Here is a 21,732-nt window from a genome sequence, read left to right on the forward strand (position 1 = left end):
TATGACCCCTTGTTCTGGTCTCACCCAACCTCAGTGGAAAATTCTTGCTTGCATTTATCCTATCTATATCCTTCATAATTTGGTATACCTTTTTCAAATCTCCCCTCCTTCTCCTGCATTTCAGAGAATATATTCCTATCCTATTCAAACTTTGCCTATAACTCAGGTACTCAAGTTCTGGCAATTATTTTTCTGTACCCTTTCAATCTTAATATCATTTATGTACTGTAGGTAGGTGACCAAAACTGCATATAATGCTTCAAAGTAGGTCTCCCCAATACCTTATACAACTTCAACATAACATCCCAGCTCCCGTACTCAACACTCTGATTTATGAAGGCCAGTGGGCAAGAAGCTTTCTTAGAGAAGCTCTCTATTTTCAAGGAATTATGGAACCGTTTTCCCAAGTGTTTCTGTTCCACTGCACTCCTCAGTTCCCTACCTCTCACTGTGTAAGTCACACCGTGAATCAATGAAACAACTTGGCAAATGGATGTGAAGTAGGTGTTCCCTCTTGTGCGACAACCTTGAACTTCAAAGTTCAAAGTAAAATTTATAATCCGAGTACATACAAGTCACCACATACAACACTGAAATTCTTTTATTTCTGCAGGCATACTTAGCAAATCTCTACAGCAGTAAGTATAATCAGGAACTGTAAACTGTGAACAAACTGTGCAAATGCAGATAATAAATAAATAGCAATAAATAATGAGCATGAAATAACAAGATAAACGATCCTTAAATAGGTGTAGTTATCACTTTTTGTTCAAGAGTCTGATGGTTGAGGCTGTTAATGGCTGTTGATGGTTGAAGGATAGTAACTGTTCTTGAACCTGGTGGTGCGAGTCCTGAGGCACCTGTACCTTCCACCTGATGGCAGCAGCGAGAAAAGAGCATGGCCTGGGTGGTGAGGATCTTTGATGATGGATGCTGCTTTTCTACAGTAACGTTTCATGTAGATGTGCGCAATGATTGGGAGGGTTTCACCCGTGATGTACTGGGCCGAATCCACTACATTTTGTAGGATTTTTCATTCAAGCACACTGGTGTTCCTATACCAGGCCATGATGCAGCCAGTCAGCACATCTATAGAAGTTCGCCAAAGTTTTTGATGACATGCTAAATCTCCGCAGACTCCTGAGGAAGTAGAGGTGCTGTTGTGCTTTCTTCACAATTATATTTATATGATGGGTGCATATAAAGGACAGTAGAATAAAGTCCATAAGACCATAAGGCACAGGACTGGAAATAGGCCATATGGCCCATTGAGACTGCTCTGTCCTTCAATCATAACTGATTTATTGTCCGTCTCCTCTCTTCTCCCCATTACCTTTGATATCCTTACTAAGCACGAACCTATCAAGCTCTGCTTCAAATATAACCAATGAATGAATTCCACAGATTCACCAGCCTCCGGTAAAGAAGTTCCTTCTTATCTCTCATCTAAAGGGATATTCTTCAATTCTGAGGCTGTGCCCACTGGTCCTAGACTTCCTCACTATAGGAAACATCCTCTCCACATCCACTCTATATAGGCCTTTCAATATTTGATAGGTTTCAATGAGTTCCATCCTCATTCTTCTAAATTCCAGCAAATACAGGCCCGGAGTCATCAAACGCTCCTCATATACAGTATTAACCCTTTCGTTCCCGGGATAATTTTCATGAACTTCCTCTGGATTCTCTCCAATGCCAGCACATATTTTCTTTAACGAGGAGCCCAAAACTGCTCAGAATACTCCAAGAGCAATTTGACCAATGCCTCAGCAATACATCCTTGCTTTTATATCCTAGTCCTCTCAAAACTGAATGCTAAGTTTGCATAGCCTTCCTTACACTGGCTCAGCCTGCAAGGTAACCTTTAGGGAATCTGGCATGAGGGCTCCCAAGCCCCTTTGTGCATTGATTTCTGAATTTTCTTCCCTGTAATACTGTATATTTAAGGAGAAATGGATAGATTCTTGATAAGGACATTGACAGGTCAACAAGATGGATGAGAGTACAGTGTTAAGGTTAAAATTAGATCAGCTATAAGCTTATTCAGGTGCCAAGTGACTATCCCTTCACCTAGCTGATTTGTTGGCCTGGTACGTGTACTTGATAGCTCACTGAATGAGACTGCAGCATTTCCGAATAGCTAGGCATGAAAACCAATGTCTGGGCAGGGTGGTGTGAAGCTTCACTTGTATCAGCCCTGCACAACACAGAACATGGAAAAGTACAGGCCATTCAGCCACCAGTTCTCTACTGACCGTGATGCTGATCTAACTAATCCTACATTCAGTGGCCACTTTATTAGGTGCACCTGCTCATTAATGTAATTACCTAATCAGCCAATCATGTGGCAGCAACTCAATTGATAAAAGCATGCAGACAAGGTCAAGAGGTTCAGTTGTTGTTCAGACCAAACATCAGAATGGGGAAGAAATGTGATCAAAGTGACTTTGACTGTGGAATTATTGTTGGTGCCAAATGGAGTGGTTTGTATATCTCAGAACTGGTGACTCTCCCAGGGATTTTCAAGAACCACAGTCTCTAAAGTTTACAGAGAATTGAGCAAAAAACAAATAAAAACACCCAGTGAGCAGCAGTTCTGTGGGCGAACACACCTCATTAATGAGGGAGTTTAGGAGAGAATGGCCATGTTGGTTTGAGCTGATAGAAGGACGACAGTAACTCCAATAACCACGCGTTACAACAATGGTGCGTAAAACAGCATCTCTGAACGTATATGTCGAACCTTGAAATGGATGGGCTATAGCAGCAGAAGACCACACCAGGTTCCATTCCTGTACCTAATAAAGTAGCCACTAAGTGGTTATCGATCAGTCATGGTTGTGTAGCTGTTGGCATGATGCTTTACAGCACCAGCTGTAAGATCAGGGGTTGATTCCTGCGACTGTTTATGAAGAGTTTGCATGTTCTCTGCATGGGTGCATGGGTGATCCTCTGGGTACTCCAGTTCCCTCCCACATTATGGTTAGGGTTGGTGACTTGTGGGCATGTAATGGGCCTGTAATAGGCATGTAATGGACATGCTTTGTTATTTTCAATCTCCATTATTGTACATTGATAATACAAACATGTAGACGATTGTCTAAATGGGGAGTGATTTCAGAAAACGGAGATGCAAGGTGTCTTGGAAGTCCTTGTACAGGATTCCCTAAAGGTTAATTTGCAGTTTGAGCCTGTGTTAAGGAAGGCAATTGCAATATTACCGTTCCTTTCAAGAGGACTAGACTATAAAAGCAAAGATGTAATGCCATGGCTTTATAAGGCATTGGTCAGATTTCCCTTGGAGTATTGTGAGCAGTGATGGTCCCTTATCTAAGAAAAGGAAAGCAGTTTTGGGCCTCTGAGAAAGTATGTGCCAGGACTGGAGATGGACCAGAGGAGGTTCATGATAATGATCCCGGGAATTAAAGGATTAATTTTGATGGCTCTGGGCCTGTACTGGCTGGAGTTCAGAAGAATGAAGGGGGATCTCATGGAAATCTATCAAATATTGAAAGGTCTTGATAGAGTGCATGTGGAGAGGATGTTTTCTATAGTGGGAGAGTCTAGGACCAGAATTCAAAGCCGTCCCTTTGGAGCAGAGATGAGAAGGAATTTCTTTAGCCAGAGGGTGGTGAATCTGTGGAATTCATTGCTACAGATGGCTGTGGAGGCCATGTCAACAAAGTAGAGGTTGATAGGTTCTTGATCAGTCAGAGTGTCAAAGTTTACAGGGAGAAGGCAGGAGAATAGGGTTGGGAGGGATGATAAATCAACCACGATGGGATAGCAGAACAGGGCTGAATAGCCTAATTCTGCTCCTCTGTCTTATGGTCTTATAACATATCCATCCCTTCTCTTAGCTTCCTTGGAACTCCACTGGCTTCAGTTTCTTTATTTAGAAAGCTCACAGTACTCTCTTTTTTGGTCTGAACTCGAACCTGACATTTTCTACGTGGATATCTGTTTGCCTCATTTCCCCATTCACTTAATCCACCATTATCTCCTCAGGGTTCCTTTCCACAATGCTTGCAATGCTGTCTTATCTCTGTGCCATCAGCTAACAGAGCAATGGGATTTTCAGCCCCATGGTTTAGGTCGTTTAAAAACAGCAGGTGCGCAGTACGGCAGCGCGGTTACAGCGGACAAATCCACTGGAGACGAGCATCTGACTTGATTGTGACAGGTCCAATGTTGCTGGGCTTGTTTACCCCACAAGCTGCAGGGCAGCTTTCGAGTCCATTGTGCATCAGGAAATAGACTCTTGGAGTCACAGCAGACACAGGCCCTTCATCCTATCTAGTCTATGCTGAACATTTAATATGCTTAGAACCATCAAACTGCACCCAAACCATAGTCCTCTCCACCCTTCCCATCCACGTATTTATTCATTACTGTGGGATAGTCCGGAGAGACACACCAGCAGACCAGCATGCAGGATTTCCAACTAAACTTGATTGATTACACTGCTTCTACAATATGTGAACCTCTTCCACGTCGGAGCAGCTAACTGAGTGACATAGGATTAACCCATTAACTACCACAATATCTCCCCTTCTTGAAAAAAAAGAAAAACCAGTACAATATGTACTATTAGCCTATAGAACTGCATTGAAATTATCATCACTGAAGTTGAGTGATTCAGTTCACTTTAACCATAGCACGTAACTTATGCTCCTTCCATAAACATAAAAAAGAACTATCTTTCTATCTTACAACTATCTTTCTCTTTGTTTTTAACGGTCTATCTCACTCTCTTTGTTTTACTCCTTTTTTTATCACCAATTCCTTTTTTTTTAAGAACAGTCTCAATTTGTGAAATGTTTTCAACATTAGAACTCTTTTTAAAAAGCACTAAAGCTATTGGAGGTCAGGATAGACTACCTGAACACTCTAGTAAAGTGAAAGGATTTTTCTGCCTTTTTAGTCACTTGTCCTAAACTATTAGGTTATGGACTATATCTCTGTAGTGAGACAGATAAACAACCCAGTCTTGTGTAGGTTCCTGGAAGTGTAGAAGCAGATGGAAGTCATCTTGAACAGGTGCATCCACCTCAGGTAGGTGGTCCTCATCATAAAGATCGGGCCACTCTATTTCTTCCTCAACCTTTTGTGGATTTTGAAGGCACACAAGCATACACCTGTTCTGCCTGGTTACACCATGTGATGTTCTGATCACAAATGATCATGGTGCAAGCTGCCGGATTATTGTTCCTTTGATGAATCGGTCTGAAACCCAAACAGCTTCACCACTCCTGAGCGGTGACAAAGATTTTGCTCTGTGTCTGAGATCATGCACGCTCTTCATTTTCTCACGCTGTGTTGTCTCAAAATTTCTCACTTTTTCTCAGTCCAGTAAGTGAGTTTGCGGAAGGGAATAAAGAACGGACAGGCTTGTTCTCAGCCTCTGGCCCATTGACATCCCTGATGGACTGAGCCATTCACAAGAGGTGTGGAGACATAAGCTAGCAGTGCCTTGTAAGGGTCTTTGGCCTTCAGTAGGAGATCTTAACTGCTCTTTCCACTGCTCTATTTCCCTGTGGGTACTGTGGGTTGCTGCCTGGTGTTTGAACTCATAGTCCCGAGCAGAGGATTTGAATTCTGAGCAGCTGAATTGTGGACTGTTGTCTGACACAAGTGTCTCTGGTACTCCATGGTGAGTGAATACAGCTTTCAGGTGCTGTGTAACTGCTGCTGAGGACGTAGAGGACAGCTTGGACACCTCAACGTTCCATGAGTAGCAGTGCACAGTGAGAAGATAGCTGTCTCTTCTCAGCTCGAAGATGTCTGTGCCTGCAATTTACCAAGATGGAATTCTGTGTGACAGAGAGATTCAACATGATTTTTGTGCAGTTTTCTGCTTGCTTCACTTGGCATCGCATAATCTCCCAGATGTGTGCTCAGACCAGGGCAACACATGGATTGGTTTGCTCTTGGATGACACTTTTGAATGCCTTGATGACCATGGTGGATTTGACTGATGATTTTTACATGCACAGAAGCAGGAATGAAGAGTCTGGAGCCCTTTAGCAGCAGACCATCAAGAATAGTGAGTTTGTCTCCTTCAAGCCAGTAAGATCTGAGTTTGTGAGCTCCTTCTGGAACAGCTGGCCATCCATGCTCACTATATTGCATGACCTTGTTGCAGATTTGGTCCTTTTTCAACTCAGCACGAATTTCATCCAATTTACGCTGTGATGCAGGCAAGCTTTCACATAGCTGAGTGAAGCAGGTGTTGGTATCTTCCATGAGGGCGCAGTCAGCTTCGTCCACTCACATTTGCATGGCATCCTCGACAGAGTCTGGCCTTGTGAAAGATTTGCCGGGGACATGATCAATGTCATAACAGTATCACACAAGCCTCATTCTGAATCTTTGCAGACGTGGAGGTAAGTCATCCAAGTGCTTCAAGCTGAGGAGGCTAACAGGTGGCTCGTGGTGTGTTTTATGTAGGAATTTAGTGCCTGTCAAGTGACAGCTGAGGCATTCACAAGCTCACATGACAGCTAGTGTTTCATCTTTGATTTGAGCATAACACTGATCAGTAGAAGTCAGTGCTCTTGATTGCATATGCCATTGGTTTTCATACACCACTGTGGTGTTGCATGAGCACTGCCGCAGGCCAAAGGAAGAGGCGTCTTCTGACTCATTGGTTGGTTTGTTTGGATCAAAGACTGCTGATGTTGGCAGAGAGATGAGCACTGCTTTAAGTGATGAGAATGACTTCTCCTGTGGTGCGTCCCAGGTCCAAATGTTTCTCTAAGAGAGGAAGTCTCGTAGTGGCTTTGTTTTCTCTGCCAAATCTGGAATGAACTTTTCCAGATGGTTTACCATGCCAAGGAAACTGCAGATCTCTGATACATTTGTATGCTCTGAACTCCTGCCAGTTTGTCTGAATCTGGTTGCGCACCCTCCGAGGACAGTTACTGGTTTAAGAACTTTACCTCCAACTTTGCAAATTCACATTTCTTTTTGTTCAGGGTGATTCCAGGCGGTTTCAGTTTCTCCAAGACAGCTTCCAGTCCTTTGTCATATTCCTCACTTGAGCCTCCTAAGGTGAGTAATACTTCTCCAAAATTTAGTTCATCCTCATCTGAAAGAGTTCAGGGGCTGCTGAGATGTCAAAAGGGAGTCTTTTGAAGGCATAGCATTCATATGCCCAGATAAAGGTTGTGAGCTTCTGTGACTCAGGAGCTAAATGGAGCTGCCAGAATCCTGAGTATGCATCTTGTTTGGTGTAAAACTTTGCTCCACCCAGCATACTCAATGTGTACTCAACACAGGGCAGAATAAACCTCTTCTGCCTCACTGTATTATTCAATTTGGTTAGAAAACTACAGATCCTCTCTGTTCCATCTTACTTGGAAACAGGAACAGTGCCTGAACATCTGTCACTCTAATTATGTTCACTCTAATTATGATGTCAAGTGCCCCTATTCTCTCAAGTTCAGCTTTGACATTGTTCATTAATGGGACTGGTGTATGCCTCGCTATGGTCGGAAAGTAGAGGTCACTCCTGGCCTCAGTTGGATAAGGTAGTCTCCTTTCAGTACCCCCAGGCCTGTGAACAACTCCAGGTACTTCTCCTGCTACTGGACATTGTTTAGTGGATTCAACCTTGCAATAAGATTCAGCTTCTTGATGGCATGAAATCGCAGTAGTAGTGAGAAGAGATTCTGAGCAATATGGACATCCTCTTTTAACTGTTTCTCATTCTTACCGATGGAAGTAGTAAACATTCCTTTCACACTGAGCTTATGTTTCCCTGGCCCATGAGCACTTTCTTTGTTAGGGTTAGCATAATGCCTGTTTTCTTCACCAACAGACATTCAGGAATGGCTATGCTCCAGTGTCCATTTTGAATGTCACTGCCTCATTTTGCAATGGAACTATAGTACACCAGCCTTGTCTATTTGAATTGAGAACCCCAAGGAAAGCTCTCTCTTCATCTGAATCATAGTCTTCTTTGATCTCCTGAAGAATTGTTTCTGAGTGACATTGTTTTATTTAATGGCCAGCTCTATTGCATTGGTGACATTTCACTTCCTTTGCTGGGCAGAGCTCTTTGACATGGAATGGAGACTGGCCATTTTATCTGCTCTTCGTTTCTCTTATTTGCTTTGTTTGAGCTGAGCTCTACTGTCACCTCTTTCTGGAGTCTTTCTGACTGCACCTTGTTTGACCCTTCTTTCTGTACAGCTTCTAGCTTTACCTCAGCGTTGTTTTCATGCCTGAGTTCCTCCTGCTGCCGGTGAGCATTCTCACTCAGAGAGGCTTCAGTTGCAGGCAAATCTCACACAGAAGAAAGTTATTACTGTGTGAGATTTGCCTGCAACTGAAGCCTCTCTGATAATTTGGTGTTTTTATAGCCTGACAACAATCCTGTCTCTAATGAGCTCATCTCTCAGATTTCCATATGCACAGTTGCCTGACATGGCATACAATGCTGTGATGAAGTCATTTACACTTTCATCTGGCTCCTGTTTTCTGGAGCTGAACTTTGCCCTCTCCTCTAACACTTCTCGCTTTCCTGTGAAATCTTCTTTGAATTTGTCCTGCAGTGTTTTGTACTCCTTTTTCTGAGCATCTGTTAGTCCTAACAGACCATGATAGCATCTGCTTTGTCACCCATGTAGTATATCAGTGTGATTACTTGACGTTCTTCTGAAGCCTGAGTGAGATTGCTTGCAACTCCAGATATCTCAATATGTCTCAGACATCTCTCAAAGTCCCCTGTTTTAGATAAGTCAAATGTCTCGGGGGTGGGGGGGTGCTTTATTAGGTAAGTAGATGTTGGTACTGGAAGTATTTGTTCCATTTTACTGTTTGCTTTTTCTTTCATTTATTTGGACTACAAAAGTTTTCTTTTCTCTCCCTGAGAGTTTGACTGACTTCTCTGCTGTGTCTGTGTCTCTGCACACTTCCCCAGGCTAGTGGCCCACAGATTATTACAATGTATCGACTTTTGGGTGCAGCTTGAACATGTTGCCCAGCAACACTGGCCAGGTCTCAGCTCTGCCTCATGGTGCATACAATGAGCAACTAGCATAGGCAGTCCAGGCCAACAAGTCCCTGGATACCACCCCACAAGTATTATGAACAATGACAAACTTACTGCAAATTTTTTCTTGTTAGAGTTTCACTTGGTCTGTAACATAAAATCATTGATGATCAACCACTCCTGACATCTCGTTGTGTTCATTACTGAGGGATTGACCAGAGAGACACATCAGGATGCCAGTTTACAGGATGTCCAAGTGATCTGTGTTGATAACTCTGCTTGTACAATAGGTGAACACCTCCCATGTGGGAGGGCCTAACTGAGTAGCACAAGATTAACCCATTAACTACCACAACGATCTAAATGTTTAGATTTGATGATGAGGACACTCAGTCCTCGTTTATTGTCATTTAGAAATGCATGCATTAAAAAATGATACAATGTTCCTCCAGTATGATATCACAGAAACACAAGACAGACCAAGACCAAAACTGACAAAAACTACATAATTATAACGTATAGTTACAACAGTGCAAAGCAATACCGTAATTTGATAAGAGCAGACCATGGCACGGTAAAAAAAAGTCTCAAAGCCCCAATGGCCCCAACATCTCATGCAGATGGTAGAAAGGAGAAACTCTCCCTGCCATGAGCTTCCAGCGCCACAAACTTGCCGATGCAGCATCCTGGAAGCACCCGACCACAGTTCGACTCTGAGTCCGTCCGAAAACTTCGAGCCTCCGACCAGCCCTCCGACACCAAGCACTGAGCACCACCTCTGCCGAGTGCTTTGACCCTGACCCCGGCCGCCAAGCAACAAGCAAAGCTGAGGATTCGGGGCCTTCCCCTCTGGAGATTTTGGATCACACAGTAGCGGCGGCAGCAAAACAGGCATTTCAGAAGTTTCACCAGATGTTCCTCCGTGCTCTCACGTCTGCCTCCATCAAATCAGAATTGTGCACGGCTTCCAACTTGACAGATAACAGGTATTCATCACCGGAGAGGCTGCACACGCTGCGTCACGCCGCCATCTTCTCCTCCCGCCATTGAACTTCTCTTAAATGTTGAAGTCAAACCTGCATCCATAACTTCCACTAGCAAATTGTTCCACGCTTTGATTTAGATTTAGATTGAGATTTATTATGTTATATTATGCAGTATTTGTGTTAATATTTTATTTATAGTCAAGTCAAGTCACTTTTTATTGTCATTTCAACCATAACTGCTGGTACAGTACACAGTAAAAACGAGACAACATTTTTCAGGAGCATGGTGCTACATGAAACAATACAAAAACTACACTGAACTACATAAAACAACACAAAAACTGCACTGGACTACAGACCTACCCAGGACTGCATAAAGTGCACAAAACAGTGCAGGCATTACAATAAATAGTAAACAAGACAATAGACACACTCTGAAGGCTTGGGGAAGAAATTGTTACATAGTCTGGTCGTGAGAGCCCGAATGCTTCGGTGCCTTTTACCAGATGGCAGGAGGGAGAAGAGTTCGTATGAGGGGTGCATGGGGTCCTTCATAATGCTGTTTGCTTTACGGATGCAGCGTGTGCTGTAAATGTCTGTTATGGTGGGGAGAGAGACCCCGATGATCTTCTCAGCTGACCTCACTATCCGTTGCAGGGTCTTGTGATCTGAGATGGTGCAATTTCCGAACCAGGCAGTGATGCAGCTGCTCAGGATGCTCTCGATACGTCCTCTTAGCCTTTGCAGCAAGTAGAGATGCTGCTGGGCTTTCTTCGCTATTGAGCTGGTGTTGAGGGACCAGGTGAGATTCTCCGCCAGGTGATTTGGTGCTGTTAACGATCTCTACGGAGGAGTCGTCGATGTTCTGCGGAGAGTGGTCGTTCTGTGTCCTCCTGAAGTCAACAACCATCTCTTTCGTTTTGTTCACTTTCAGAGACAGGTTGTTGGCTCTGCACCAGTCTGTTAGCCACTGCACCTCCTCTCTGTATGCTGACTCATCATTCTTGCTGATGAGACCCACCACGGTCGTGTCATCGGCGAACTTGATGATGTAATTCGAGCTGTGTGTTGCAGCACAGTCGTGGGTCAGCAGAGTGAACAGCAGTGGACTGAGCACACAGCCCTGGGGGGCCCCCGTGCTCAGTGTGATGATGTTGGAGATGCTGCTTCCAATCCAGACTGACTGAGGTCTCCCAGTCAGGAAGTCTAGGATCCAGTTGAAGAGGAAGGTGTTCAGGCCCAGTAGGCTCAGCTTTCCAATAAGTTTCTGAGGAATGATTGTGTTGAATGCTGAACTGAAGTCCATGAACAGCATTCGAACGTGCGTGTCATTCTTGTCCAGGTGGGTTAGGGCCAGGTGGAGGATGATGGCAATGGCGTCATCTATTGAACGGATGGGACGGTACGCAAACTGCAGGGGGTCCAGTGAGGGGGGCAGCAGGGTCTTGATGTGCCTCATGATGAGCCAAATTGTGCAAATAATGTATTAATATTATTTAATATAAATAAACAATCTAAATTATTTAACAATATATCTTTATGCATATATTATTCGCACAAATTGTCTTTTGCACATTGGTTGTTTGTCAGTCTTTATTTGTGCATATTACTCAACGGGTGTCACAGTATCATAGCCGTTAGTCTGACACTGTTACGTGTTGGGGTATCAGAGTTTGGAGTTCAATTCCGATGCTGGCTCGAAGGGCTTTCTACGTTCTTCCTGTGTTTGTATGGGTTTCCTCTGGGCATTGCGGTTTCCTCCCACAACCCAAAGACGCATCATTTTGCAGGTTAATTAGTCATTGCATTTTGGCCTGTGATTAGGCTACGGTTAAAATTGGAAGTTGCTGGTGGGACATCGAGTTGGGCCAAAAAGGCCTGTTCCACACTGTATCTCTAAATAAGTAAATAAATTCAATTGTATTTCTTTATTTTCCTGTAAATAATGGCAAGAAAATGAATCTCAGGGTCGTATATGGTGGCAGATAGGTACTTTGATCATAAATTTCCTTTGAAATCGTTAAGTCCACTTAATAAAGATCAGATCTCTTCTAGATTCAATATTATCTTCAGGTAATTCACTGTCGTTGTTCCACAGGTGACCACTTCTGCTGTGGGTCATCCATCTGTGGCTCTGGCTTATCTTTTTCCATCCTGTTCACACAGGGCATGTCCTACAACCCAAGTCAGCACTTCATTTTCAATTCCCATTCCCATTCCGTTCAGACATGTTGATCCGTGGCCTCCTCTTGTTCCGTATTCCGTCTGGGTACTCTTCAACCTGTGGTAATGAATAGGAAATCCACACCGCTTCCTCTATTCCCCACTCTGACCTTGTACTTTTTCTCACTTGCCTATTACTTCCTCTGGGTCCCCTCCTCCTATGGTCCACTCTCCACTCCTAACCAGGCTCTTTCTTTTCCAGCTCTTGACCTTTCCCGCCCACCTGGCTTTACCTATCATCTTCCAACTAGCCTCTTTCCCCTCCCCTCATCTTTTAATTCAGGCATCTCCCCGCTTCGCCCTCAGTTCTGAGGCCCAAAACGTTAACTTTTCCACAGATGCTGCCTGACCTGCTGAGTTCCTCCACCATTTTGCATGTTGCTTTAGATTTCCAGCATCTGCAGACTTTCTCCTGTCAGCACTCTATTTGCCTGCCCACACTATACTTTCACTGTAACTGAATCCTACAGTCTGCATTCATTTTCCTTTTAACTATCTCGATATTATTTATGTCTGGCAAAATCAATATGGATGGCAGGCTAAGAATTGCATTTCACTGTATCTCAGTAGATGTGACAGTAAACCAATTCAAAGTTCAAAGTTCAAAATAAATTTATTATCAAAATATGTAACCACCTATAACCTGGAGATTTATTTTCTTGCAGGCAGTTACGGAAAAATAAATCCAAACAATAGGGTTTATGAGAAAAGCGTACTTAACAAAGGCCGACATCCAATCTGCAAACGAGGACAAATTATACAAATATAAAAATAACTAAGTAATTGATACCGAGAACACTAGTTGTTGCAAGTGAGTCTGTAGGTTATGGAATCAGTTCAGTGTTGAGGTGAGTGAAGTTATCCAAGCTGGTTCAGGAGCCTAATGGCTGAGGAATAATAATTTTTCCTGAACCTAATGATGTGGGACTTAAGGCTCTTGTACCTCCTCCCTGATGGCAGGAGCAAGAAGTGAAGAAGACAGGTCAAATGTAGGCATTCTTAAATATAACTCAAATATTAAATCACACCACTCCTCCCTGCTTTGCTATAAATTCCAACTCAATACAGAATGCATCTCAAATACATACACGGTGTGCTATCTAATACAATGACTACATAGACATGCACAGCACAGTGAATTTTAAATTGACCCTTAAAAACATAAAGTTGTAAAGATTTAATCGTCGTTGAGGATTTCTTCTATTATGGGAGAACGTATTTCTGACAAGGTGGGGGTGGTCACTCTGCTTGCCAGGTGAGACTTGTGGCTGTGAAAACTATCTCAGGTTCTGGGGTCTCCTACATGCGGGTTGTAGGAGTTGACTCTGAGACTGCAGGAAGTGGTTCGGACTGCTCTGAACTCTTCTCTAACAATTGACTCTACTCTCTTCAACTGATCGATCTCCAGCTGACATCAGACTCAATCGCCAGTGGTCCAGATCAGTCGTCAAGTTTTCCAAATGCACACTTTTGGTCACCTCAGTAGTCTGTCACCACATCTGTTTGTCCAGGAATGAAACATGGAACCTCCTTGTTTGAGGAGCCTTCAATTCGTTTGTCCTGCACACGCCTGAGATTGGGTTAGAGGAGATCCAAGCATGAATGCAAGGGACAACCCAGGAACAGCATGGCTGGTGAGTTTTTAGTTGTGGATGTGCTGTATCATGATATGCAAGGAGGAAATTGGTGAGCTTCTGATTCAGTGTCAGTGTAGTGGTTCTACTGACATTGAATGCAGTGCATTCTTTAGGCTCCAGACAATCCTGTCTGCTGAGCCATTTGTAGCTGGGTGGTCTGGTGCAGACGTAATATGTTATATTCCATTCATTTTCAGGAATGGCTAAAACTGTTCTTGCACAATCTGTGGTCCATTGTCACTGACTAAGTGTTCTGGAACATCAGTTCTTAAGAAGAGGCTTCTCAACACATCAACAGTGTGCAAGGCTGTAGTGGAGGCCATTGGGAACACTTCTGGCCACTTTGTAGCTGCATCCAATACTACCAAGAAATCTGTGTTCATGAATAATCCGGAAAATTCCACAGGTACCCTCTGCCAGGGCAATGAGAGCCATTCCCAGGGATTGAGAGGTACTGCATTTGGCAGCTTCTGGATGTGTGGGCATCCTGAACCGTGAACAGCAAGCTGCTCGATCTGCTGATCGATCCCAGGCCTCCAGACAAACCTTCGAGGCAATGCTTCCATCTTGACAATGCCTAGGTGACCAGCATATGGCTCCCCCAACACTTTAGCTCTCAGCTTGGGTGGTGAAACACCTCTCAGTCCCCACACAAGGCAACCATTCTGCGGCTGGTAAAACTGGGGGAACTGGAATTCCTGCTGCACAATCCAGCCATTTTGGGTGAACATATAGATGTGAGACAGTGTGGGTTTTTTTTCTGATTTCCCTTTGGATCGTTGACTTTGGAGCTGTCTCTTCGTGTCCTCATGTTTAGCGTCCGTGTCAAAGAAGAGTCCCGGCCCTAGGTGCTGTTCCCAAGGAGGGGCTTTGACTCTGTGTAGAGCCCCGGCCCTATGTCCTGTACCTAAGGAGGGGTCCTGGCTCAGTGTCTGGTGTATGAGTCCTGGCCCTATGTCCTGTTCCCAAGGAGGGGTCCCAGCTCTGTGTTCTGTGTTCCTTTGTTCCAAATTCCAGGTGCCGTGTTCCAGTCCTGTCCAAGTCATGGCTTTATGTTCTTGTCCTGTGCTGGATCGACCCCATCTGAATCCTCGGCAGTTTACCTTGGCAGTCATCCTGGCCCTGCATCCTAGAAAGGGTCCCAGCCCCGCGCCCCAAGGAGGAATCCTGGCTCTGTGCCCAAGGGCCTAACCAAGCTGAGTCTAAGAGCCACGCCCAGCCCAGGAGTACCTTGTCCAGCCCAGTGCTGGAGTTCCCTCGTCCTGTCCAGGAGTCTCTCGACCAGTCCAAGCCACATCCAAGAACCTCGTCCAGTCCAAATCAAGACTTTGTGTTCTCGTCCTGTCCATGTGCCTAGCCACGTCCAGTCCTGTAGCCTAGCCACGCTCAGTCCTGTAGCCTAGCCACGCCCAGTCCTGTAGCCACGTCTTGTCCTCGCCTAGATCCGGGGTCCGAGCCCAAGTCAAGACCCAGGTTCCAGGTCCCTGTCCAGTCTCTGGCCCAAGCTCCTATTTCCAAGTTCCTTGACCTGGTCCCAATTTCCTAGTCTTAGTCCTTGCCTAGGCCCAGTGTCCTTGTCTCATTCAGGGCCTGTTCATGTCCAACGTGGTTTCTTACTGACTCCCCTTGCTTTCTTGATAAACCTTGTCCTGTTCCTAGTACTTCAGTGTCTGTGTCTTGCATTTGAGTCCACTCCCAATGTCTCCTTATGACAATACCAGATTGAAGGCTTCTCTGTCAATCTGTGCAGTTTTTCTCTGCAGTGGTAAGTGAATGTGATGCAAAGTCTATGGGGTATTCACTTTCTTCACTCATAATATGTGACATGACTGCACCCGTACCATAAGGCAAGACATCGCAGGCAAACTTCACTGGAAGGTGTGGATCATAGTGCGTGAGTACAGTGTATACTGTACAGTCATCATTTCCTTTGCCTTCTTGAAAGCCACCTCACACGACTTTGCCCGTTGCTATTTCTTCCCGATTATTAGTAATGAGTTCAAGGGGTGGAGCACGGTAGCCAGGTTTGGCTGGAACCTTATGCTTTGAACCCGTAATCTTCTGATCTTTTCAGTACTGTCTTGAGGTTCTGGAGATGTTCCTTGTCATCCTCACTGGTAACTGTGATGTCATCCAGGTGACACTGAGTGCCTGGGCAACCTCGCAGCACTGGGTCCATAGCTTTCTGCCAGAGCGCAGGTGCAGATTCTTCTCCAAAATAAGCTTATCATAGTGATAAAGCCCTTTTTGAGTGTTTATGGTGAGAAAAACTTTGGACTCTTCTTCCATCTCCATCTGTAGGTAGGCCTCAGCTAAGTCCACTTTGCTGAAGTGTTTTCTTCCAGAAAGGTTTGTAAGGATATTGTCTATCCTGGGCAGAGGGTATTAATTTACTTTCAGTACTAGGTTGGTAGTGACCTTAAAATTACCTCAGATCCTGACAGAACCATCCTTCTTGGCTACTGGGTCCGTTGATTTTGCCAATGCAGTTCACTCTACATTGGAAAGAATTCCTTCAGGTTCCCTGTGACCCAGCTCACTAGGTACTTTATCAAGGATGCTATAAGGAACCAGATGGGCTTTGTAAAATATTATTTTCATTTAACACTATCTTACCCTTGAGTTTTTGAATGCCAGTGCCCTTCCTAATTTGCTTTTAATTGACCCTATTGTAGGGGATGTGGCATGCAAATAGTGGATGGATCTCCAATCAAGTTGTTGTTGTCTCAGCCAATCATGGCCCCACAATATTGGCCCCACTGTTCTCACCACAGGGGGCAGCATGGCAGCGTAGCGGTTAGCAAAACGCTTTACAGTTCAGGTGACCAGGGTTCAATTCCCGCCACTGCCTGTAAGGAGTTTGTACGTTCTCCCCATATCTGCGTGGGTTTCCTCCAGGTGCTCCAGTTTCCTCCCACGGTCCAAAGACTTACCGGTTGGTAGGTTAATTGATCATTCTCCATTGTATTGTGGTTAGGCTGACTTTAAATTAGGGGTCGTTGGGCAGTGCGGCTCAAAGTCTCAGAAGAGCCTGAACTGCTCTGTATCTCAACAAATATGGCTTGTTGGTTGTTATATTTTACTGTTACGAATGTCATTCCCATAGGAGTTATCTTTTCTCCATATAAGTTCTTAGTCGGATATCTGTAGGCTTCAGTTCAATGTCCTTGAAATGCCATTCAAACTTATTTTGTGGAATGACTGAAACAGCCAAGCCAGTGTCCAAATCTATTTTAATTAATTTGATAATCACTTCTAATGTAAGTCATACTGCTTGTCTGCAAGTTTCACCTTGAAACTTTCATTAGTGTGGAGTATGTGAGCCCCTGCCACAATAGTAACACAATTTGTTCAGCCAGGCAGGTCCCTGTTTAGACATTGCAATTTTGTTCACCCTCACTTTCATTCCTGACTGCAACTCAATTGCATTTCTGGCTGCTATTTCCATTCCAATTTCAACTGCTCTTTTAAATGTGAGTTGTGTTTCAGTTAGGAACTGTGTTTGTAAGATTCCACAACTTTCCACTAAACAATTTCTCATTGCATCATTAAGTCCATCACTGAACTGACAGTTCTCAAATAATCTCTTCAATTCAGCCACATATGCTGAAATGGACTCCCATTCCTTTTGATTCTGATTATGAAACCCAGGAATTCTGCAATCAACACCGGTTTCATGATAACAACATTAACTGATTACAGCTGATTCAGTTGGAGCAGTTAAACTTTTAAGCAAACTGTATGCTTTTCCACCTTTTGCACTCAGCAACACTGGCAGAAATTATTCATCAGCTATCTCGTTTCCTTTAAAATACTGCTCTTTGTTCAGTATGCATCATCCAGTTATCTGTTGCACACTCGAATGTGTCTATCTTTTCCATGCAGCCAGCTATTTCTACTTTATTTTAGTCACTCTAAGATCAACCTAACCCTTTCGTCCTACATAGCCCTCTATTTTTCTTTTAATCATGTACCTATCTAAGAGTTTCTTAAATTCCCTAAATACATCTGCTTCTACCACTAACCCCTACCACCTACCATGCTCCTACCTCTGTCTGTGTAAAAAGCTTATCTCTGCCATTCCTCCTATACCTTCCAGTCAGTGAGTTGTAGGCATACCAAGTGGGTGCTGGAAGCATAGTGACATTTATGGGCTGCCTGCAGCACATCCTCGCTGATTTGATTTAATACAAGTGATGCAATTCAGTGTTTTGACACACATGTGACAAATAAAGGAAATCTCTAAGTGTAGGATCCCGGGCCCCTGCTCTCTCTGCTGAGTGGAATTAAAGTCCCACCCCTCCCATCTGCTGAGAAGGTTTCACAGATCACAGGGAGTGTAGAATTTCACCCATGAGATACTATTCAATCATGTCCAATTTCAGAGCTTCAGTCAATACCAATATTTACATCAGTCTGCTCTTTGTTGACTGCAGCACAGTGTTTAACAGAATCATTCCTACAGTTCCGATGGAAAAAGCTCCCAATCTTGGGCTTCTCTACCTCCCTCTGCAATTGGATCCTCGACTTCCTCACCGGAAGACCACAATTCGGGAATAACATCTCCACCTCTGACAATCAACACTGGTACACCTCAAGGATGCACGCTTAGCCCACTGCTCTATTGTTGGTAGAATTTCAGATGGTGACGGGAAGGCAAACAGGAGCAAGATAAATCTGCTGGCAGAGCATTGTTGCAGCAAAAACCTTGCACCCAATGTCAGTAAGACCAAAGAATTGATGGTGAACTTCAGAAAGGAAACACGTACCAATCCTCATTGAGGGATCAGAAGTAGAAAGGGTGACCAGTTTCAAATTCCTGAGGATTTTTTCTGGGCCCAACAAATAGATGCAGTTACAAAGAAGGCACAACAGTATTTTTATTTCATAAGGAGTTTGAAGGAATTTTGTACATCACCAAAGACACTTGTAAATTTCTACAAATGTGCAGCAGGAGCATACTAACTGGTAAAGTCACTGTCTGGTAATGGAGGGGCCGCTGCACACAATTGGAAAAAGCTGCAAAAAGTTGTGAACTCAGTCAGCTCCATCATGGGCACTAGTCGCCCCAGTATCCAGGGCGTCTTTAAGAAGCAATGCCTCAATAAGGTGGCATCCATCATTAAGGAACTCCATCACTCACGACATGCCCTCTTCTCATTGCTAACATTAGGAGGAAGGTGCAGAATCAGAATCAGAATCAGGTTTATTATCACCGGCATGTGACGTGAAATTTGTTACCTTAGCGGCAGTTCAATGCAATACATAATCTAGCAGAGAGAGAAAAAAAAATGATACATAAATAAAATAAAACATAATAAATAAACAAGTAAATCAATTGCATATATTGAATAGATTTTTTTTTAATGTGCAAAAACAGAAATACCGTATATTTTAAAAAAATGAGGTAGTGTCTAAAGCTTCGATGTCCATTTAGGAATCGGATGGCAGAGGGGAAGAAGCTGTTCCTGAATCACTGAGTGTGTGCCTTCAGGCTTCTGTATCTCCTACTTGATGATAACAGTGAGAAAAGGACATGCCCTGGGTGCTGGAGGTCCTTAATAATGGACGCTACCTTTCTGAGACACCGCTCCCTAAAGGTGTCCTGGGTACTTTTGTAGGCTAGTGCCCAGATGGAGCTGACTAGATTTACAACCTTCTGCAGCTTCTTTCGGTCCTGTGCAGTAGCCCCTCCATACCAGACAGTGATGCAGCCTGTCAGAATGCTCTCCACGGTACAACTACAGAAGTTTTTGAGTCTATTTGTTGACATGCCAAATCTTTTCAAACTCTGAATAAAGTATAGCTGCTGTGTTGCATTCTTTATGACTACAATGATGTGTTGGGACCATGTTAGATCCTCAGAGAATTTGACACCCATGAACTTGAAACTGCTCACTCTCTCCACTTCTGATCCCTCTATGAGGATTGGTATGTGTTCCTTCGTCTTACCCTTCCTGAATTTCACAATCAGCTCTTTCGTCTTACTGACGTTAAGTGCCAGGTTGTTGCTGTGGCACCACTCCGCTAGTTGGCATATCTCACTCCTGTACACCCTCTCATTACCACCTGAGATTCTACCAACAATAGTTGTATCATCAGCAAATTTGTAGATGATATTTGAGCCATGCCTAGCCACACAGTCATGTGTATACAGAGAGTAAAGCAGTGGGCTAACTGCACATCCCTGAGGTGCGTCAGTGTTGATCGTCAACGAGGAGGATATGTTATCACCAATCCGCACAGACTGTGGTCTTCAGTTAGGAATCTGAAGATCTAATTGAAGAAGGAGGTACAGAGGCCCGGGTTCTGCAATTTCTCAATCAGGACTGTGGGAATGATAGTCTTAAGTGCTGAACTATAGTCGATGAACAGCATCCTGACGTAGGTGTTTGTGTTGTCCAGGTGGTCTAAAGCCGAGTGGAAAGCCATTGAGATTGTGTCTGCCGTTGACCTATTGTGGCGATAGGCAAATTGCAAGGGGTCTAGGTCCTTGCTGAGGCAGGAGTTCAGTCTAGTCATAACCAACCTCTCAAAGTATTTCATCACCGTCGATGTGAGTGCTATTGGGCGATAGTCATTAAGGCAACCCACATTATTCTTCTTTGGCACTGGTATAATGGTTGCCTTTTTGAAGCAAGTGTGAACTTCTGCCCATAGCAGTGAGAGGTTGAAAATGTCCTTGAATACTCCCGCTAGTTGGTTGGCATAGGTTTTCAGAGCCTTACCAGGTCCTCCATCGGGACCTTCTGCCTTACGAGGGTTCACTCTCTTTAAAGACAGTCTAACATTGGCCTCTGAGACAGATATCACAGAGTCATCAGGTACAGCAGGGATCTTCACTGCCGTAGTTGTGTTCTCCTGGAGCCTGAAGGCACACACTCAATAATTCAGGAACAGCTTCTTCCCCTCTGCCATCTGATTTCTGAATGGACATTCAGAAATCCATGAACTACCTCACTACATTTTTCTTCTCTTTTTGCAATACTTAGTTAATTTAACTTTTTAAATATATATGTACTTATTACTGTAATATACAGTTCTAATATTATGTATTGCAACGTACAGCTGCCACACAATAACATATGCCAGTGATAATCAACCTGATTCTGACTCTGAGAGCTGCTCTTGTTTTCAAACATCTCATGGGAGATGTTATCAGCTCTGTCTCTACTATTCTCCATTCATTCTACTATACTGTTCTGTTGGGCAGTATTGACTTTCTTGTGTTCCATTCTGTTGCCAATATATCCTGCAATCCTAATTCCCCTTCATTAGACCAGAAGTTGTTTTTTTTAAATTTCTAGAATACACATTCTTTTCCCTCTGTGGTCGCTTGGCAATCTGCCCCTAACACAGTGCTGTCATCAGCAGCAGCCCCAGGCAAAGCACCTGGGCTTGGCCTATAAACACAATGTGTCAGACTTCCTGTGGTCTGAACCGAAAACCTTGCCAGGCCTCCTGTTCCCAGTGCAGAGGCAATATTACCAAGGTAATTCAATGGCTCAGCTAATGTGTGTGTGTGTGTGTGTGTGTGTGTGTGTGTGTGAGAGAGAGAGAGAGAGTATTTAACTATGTATCTGAGAGACTGTGTGTGAGAGATAGTGTATTTGTGAGTGTGTATTTGAGGAAGTGTGTGTGTGTGTGTATGACATGCTATTTCTCCAGTTCTGTGTGTGTGTGTGTGTGTGTGTGTATATGTGTGTCTGTGTCTGTGTGTGAGTATGTGTGCATGAGTGTGTGTGTGAGAGAGAAAGAGCGAGTATGTATGTATCTGAGAGACTGTGTGTGAGAGATAGTGTATGTGTGAGTGTGTATGACATGATATTTCTCCAGTTCTGTGTGTGTGTGTGTGTGTGTGTATATGTGTGTCTGTGTCTGTGTGTGA

Source organism: Mobula hypostoma, chromosome 11, assembly GCF_963921235.1.
Source record: "Mobula hypostoma chromosome 11, sMobHyp1.1, whole genome shotgun sequence".
Lineage (NCBI taxonomy): Eukaryota > Metazoa > Chordata > Chondrichthyes > Myliobatiformes > Myliobatidae > Mobula > Mobula hypostoma.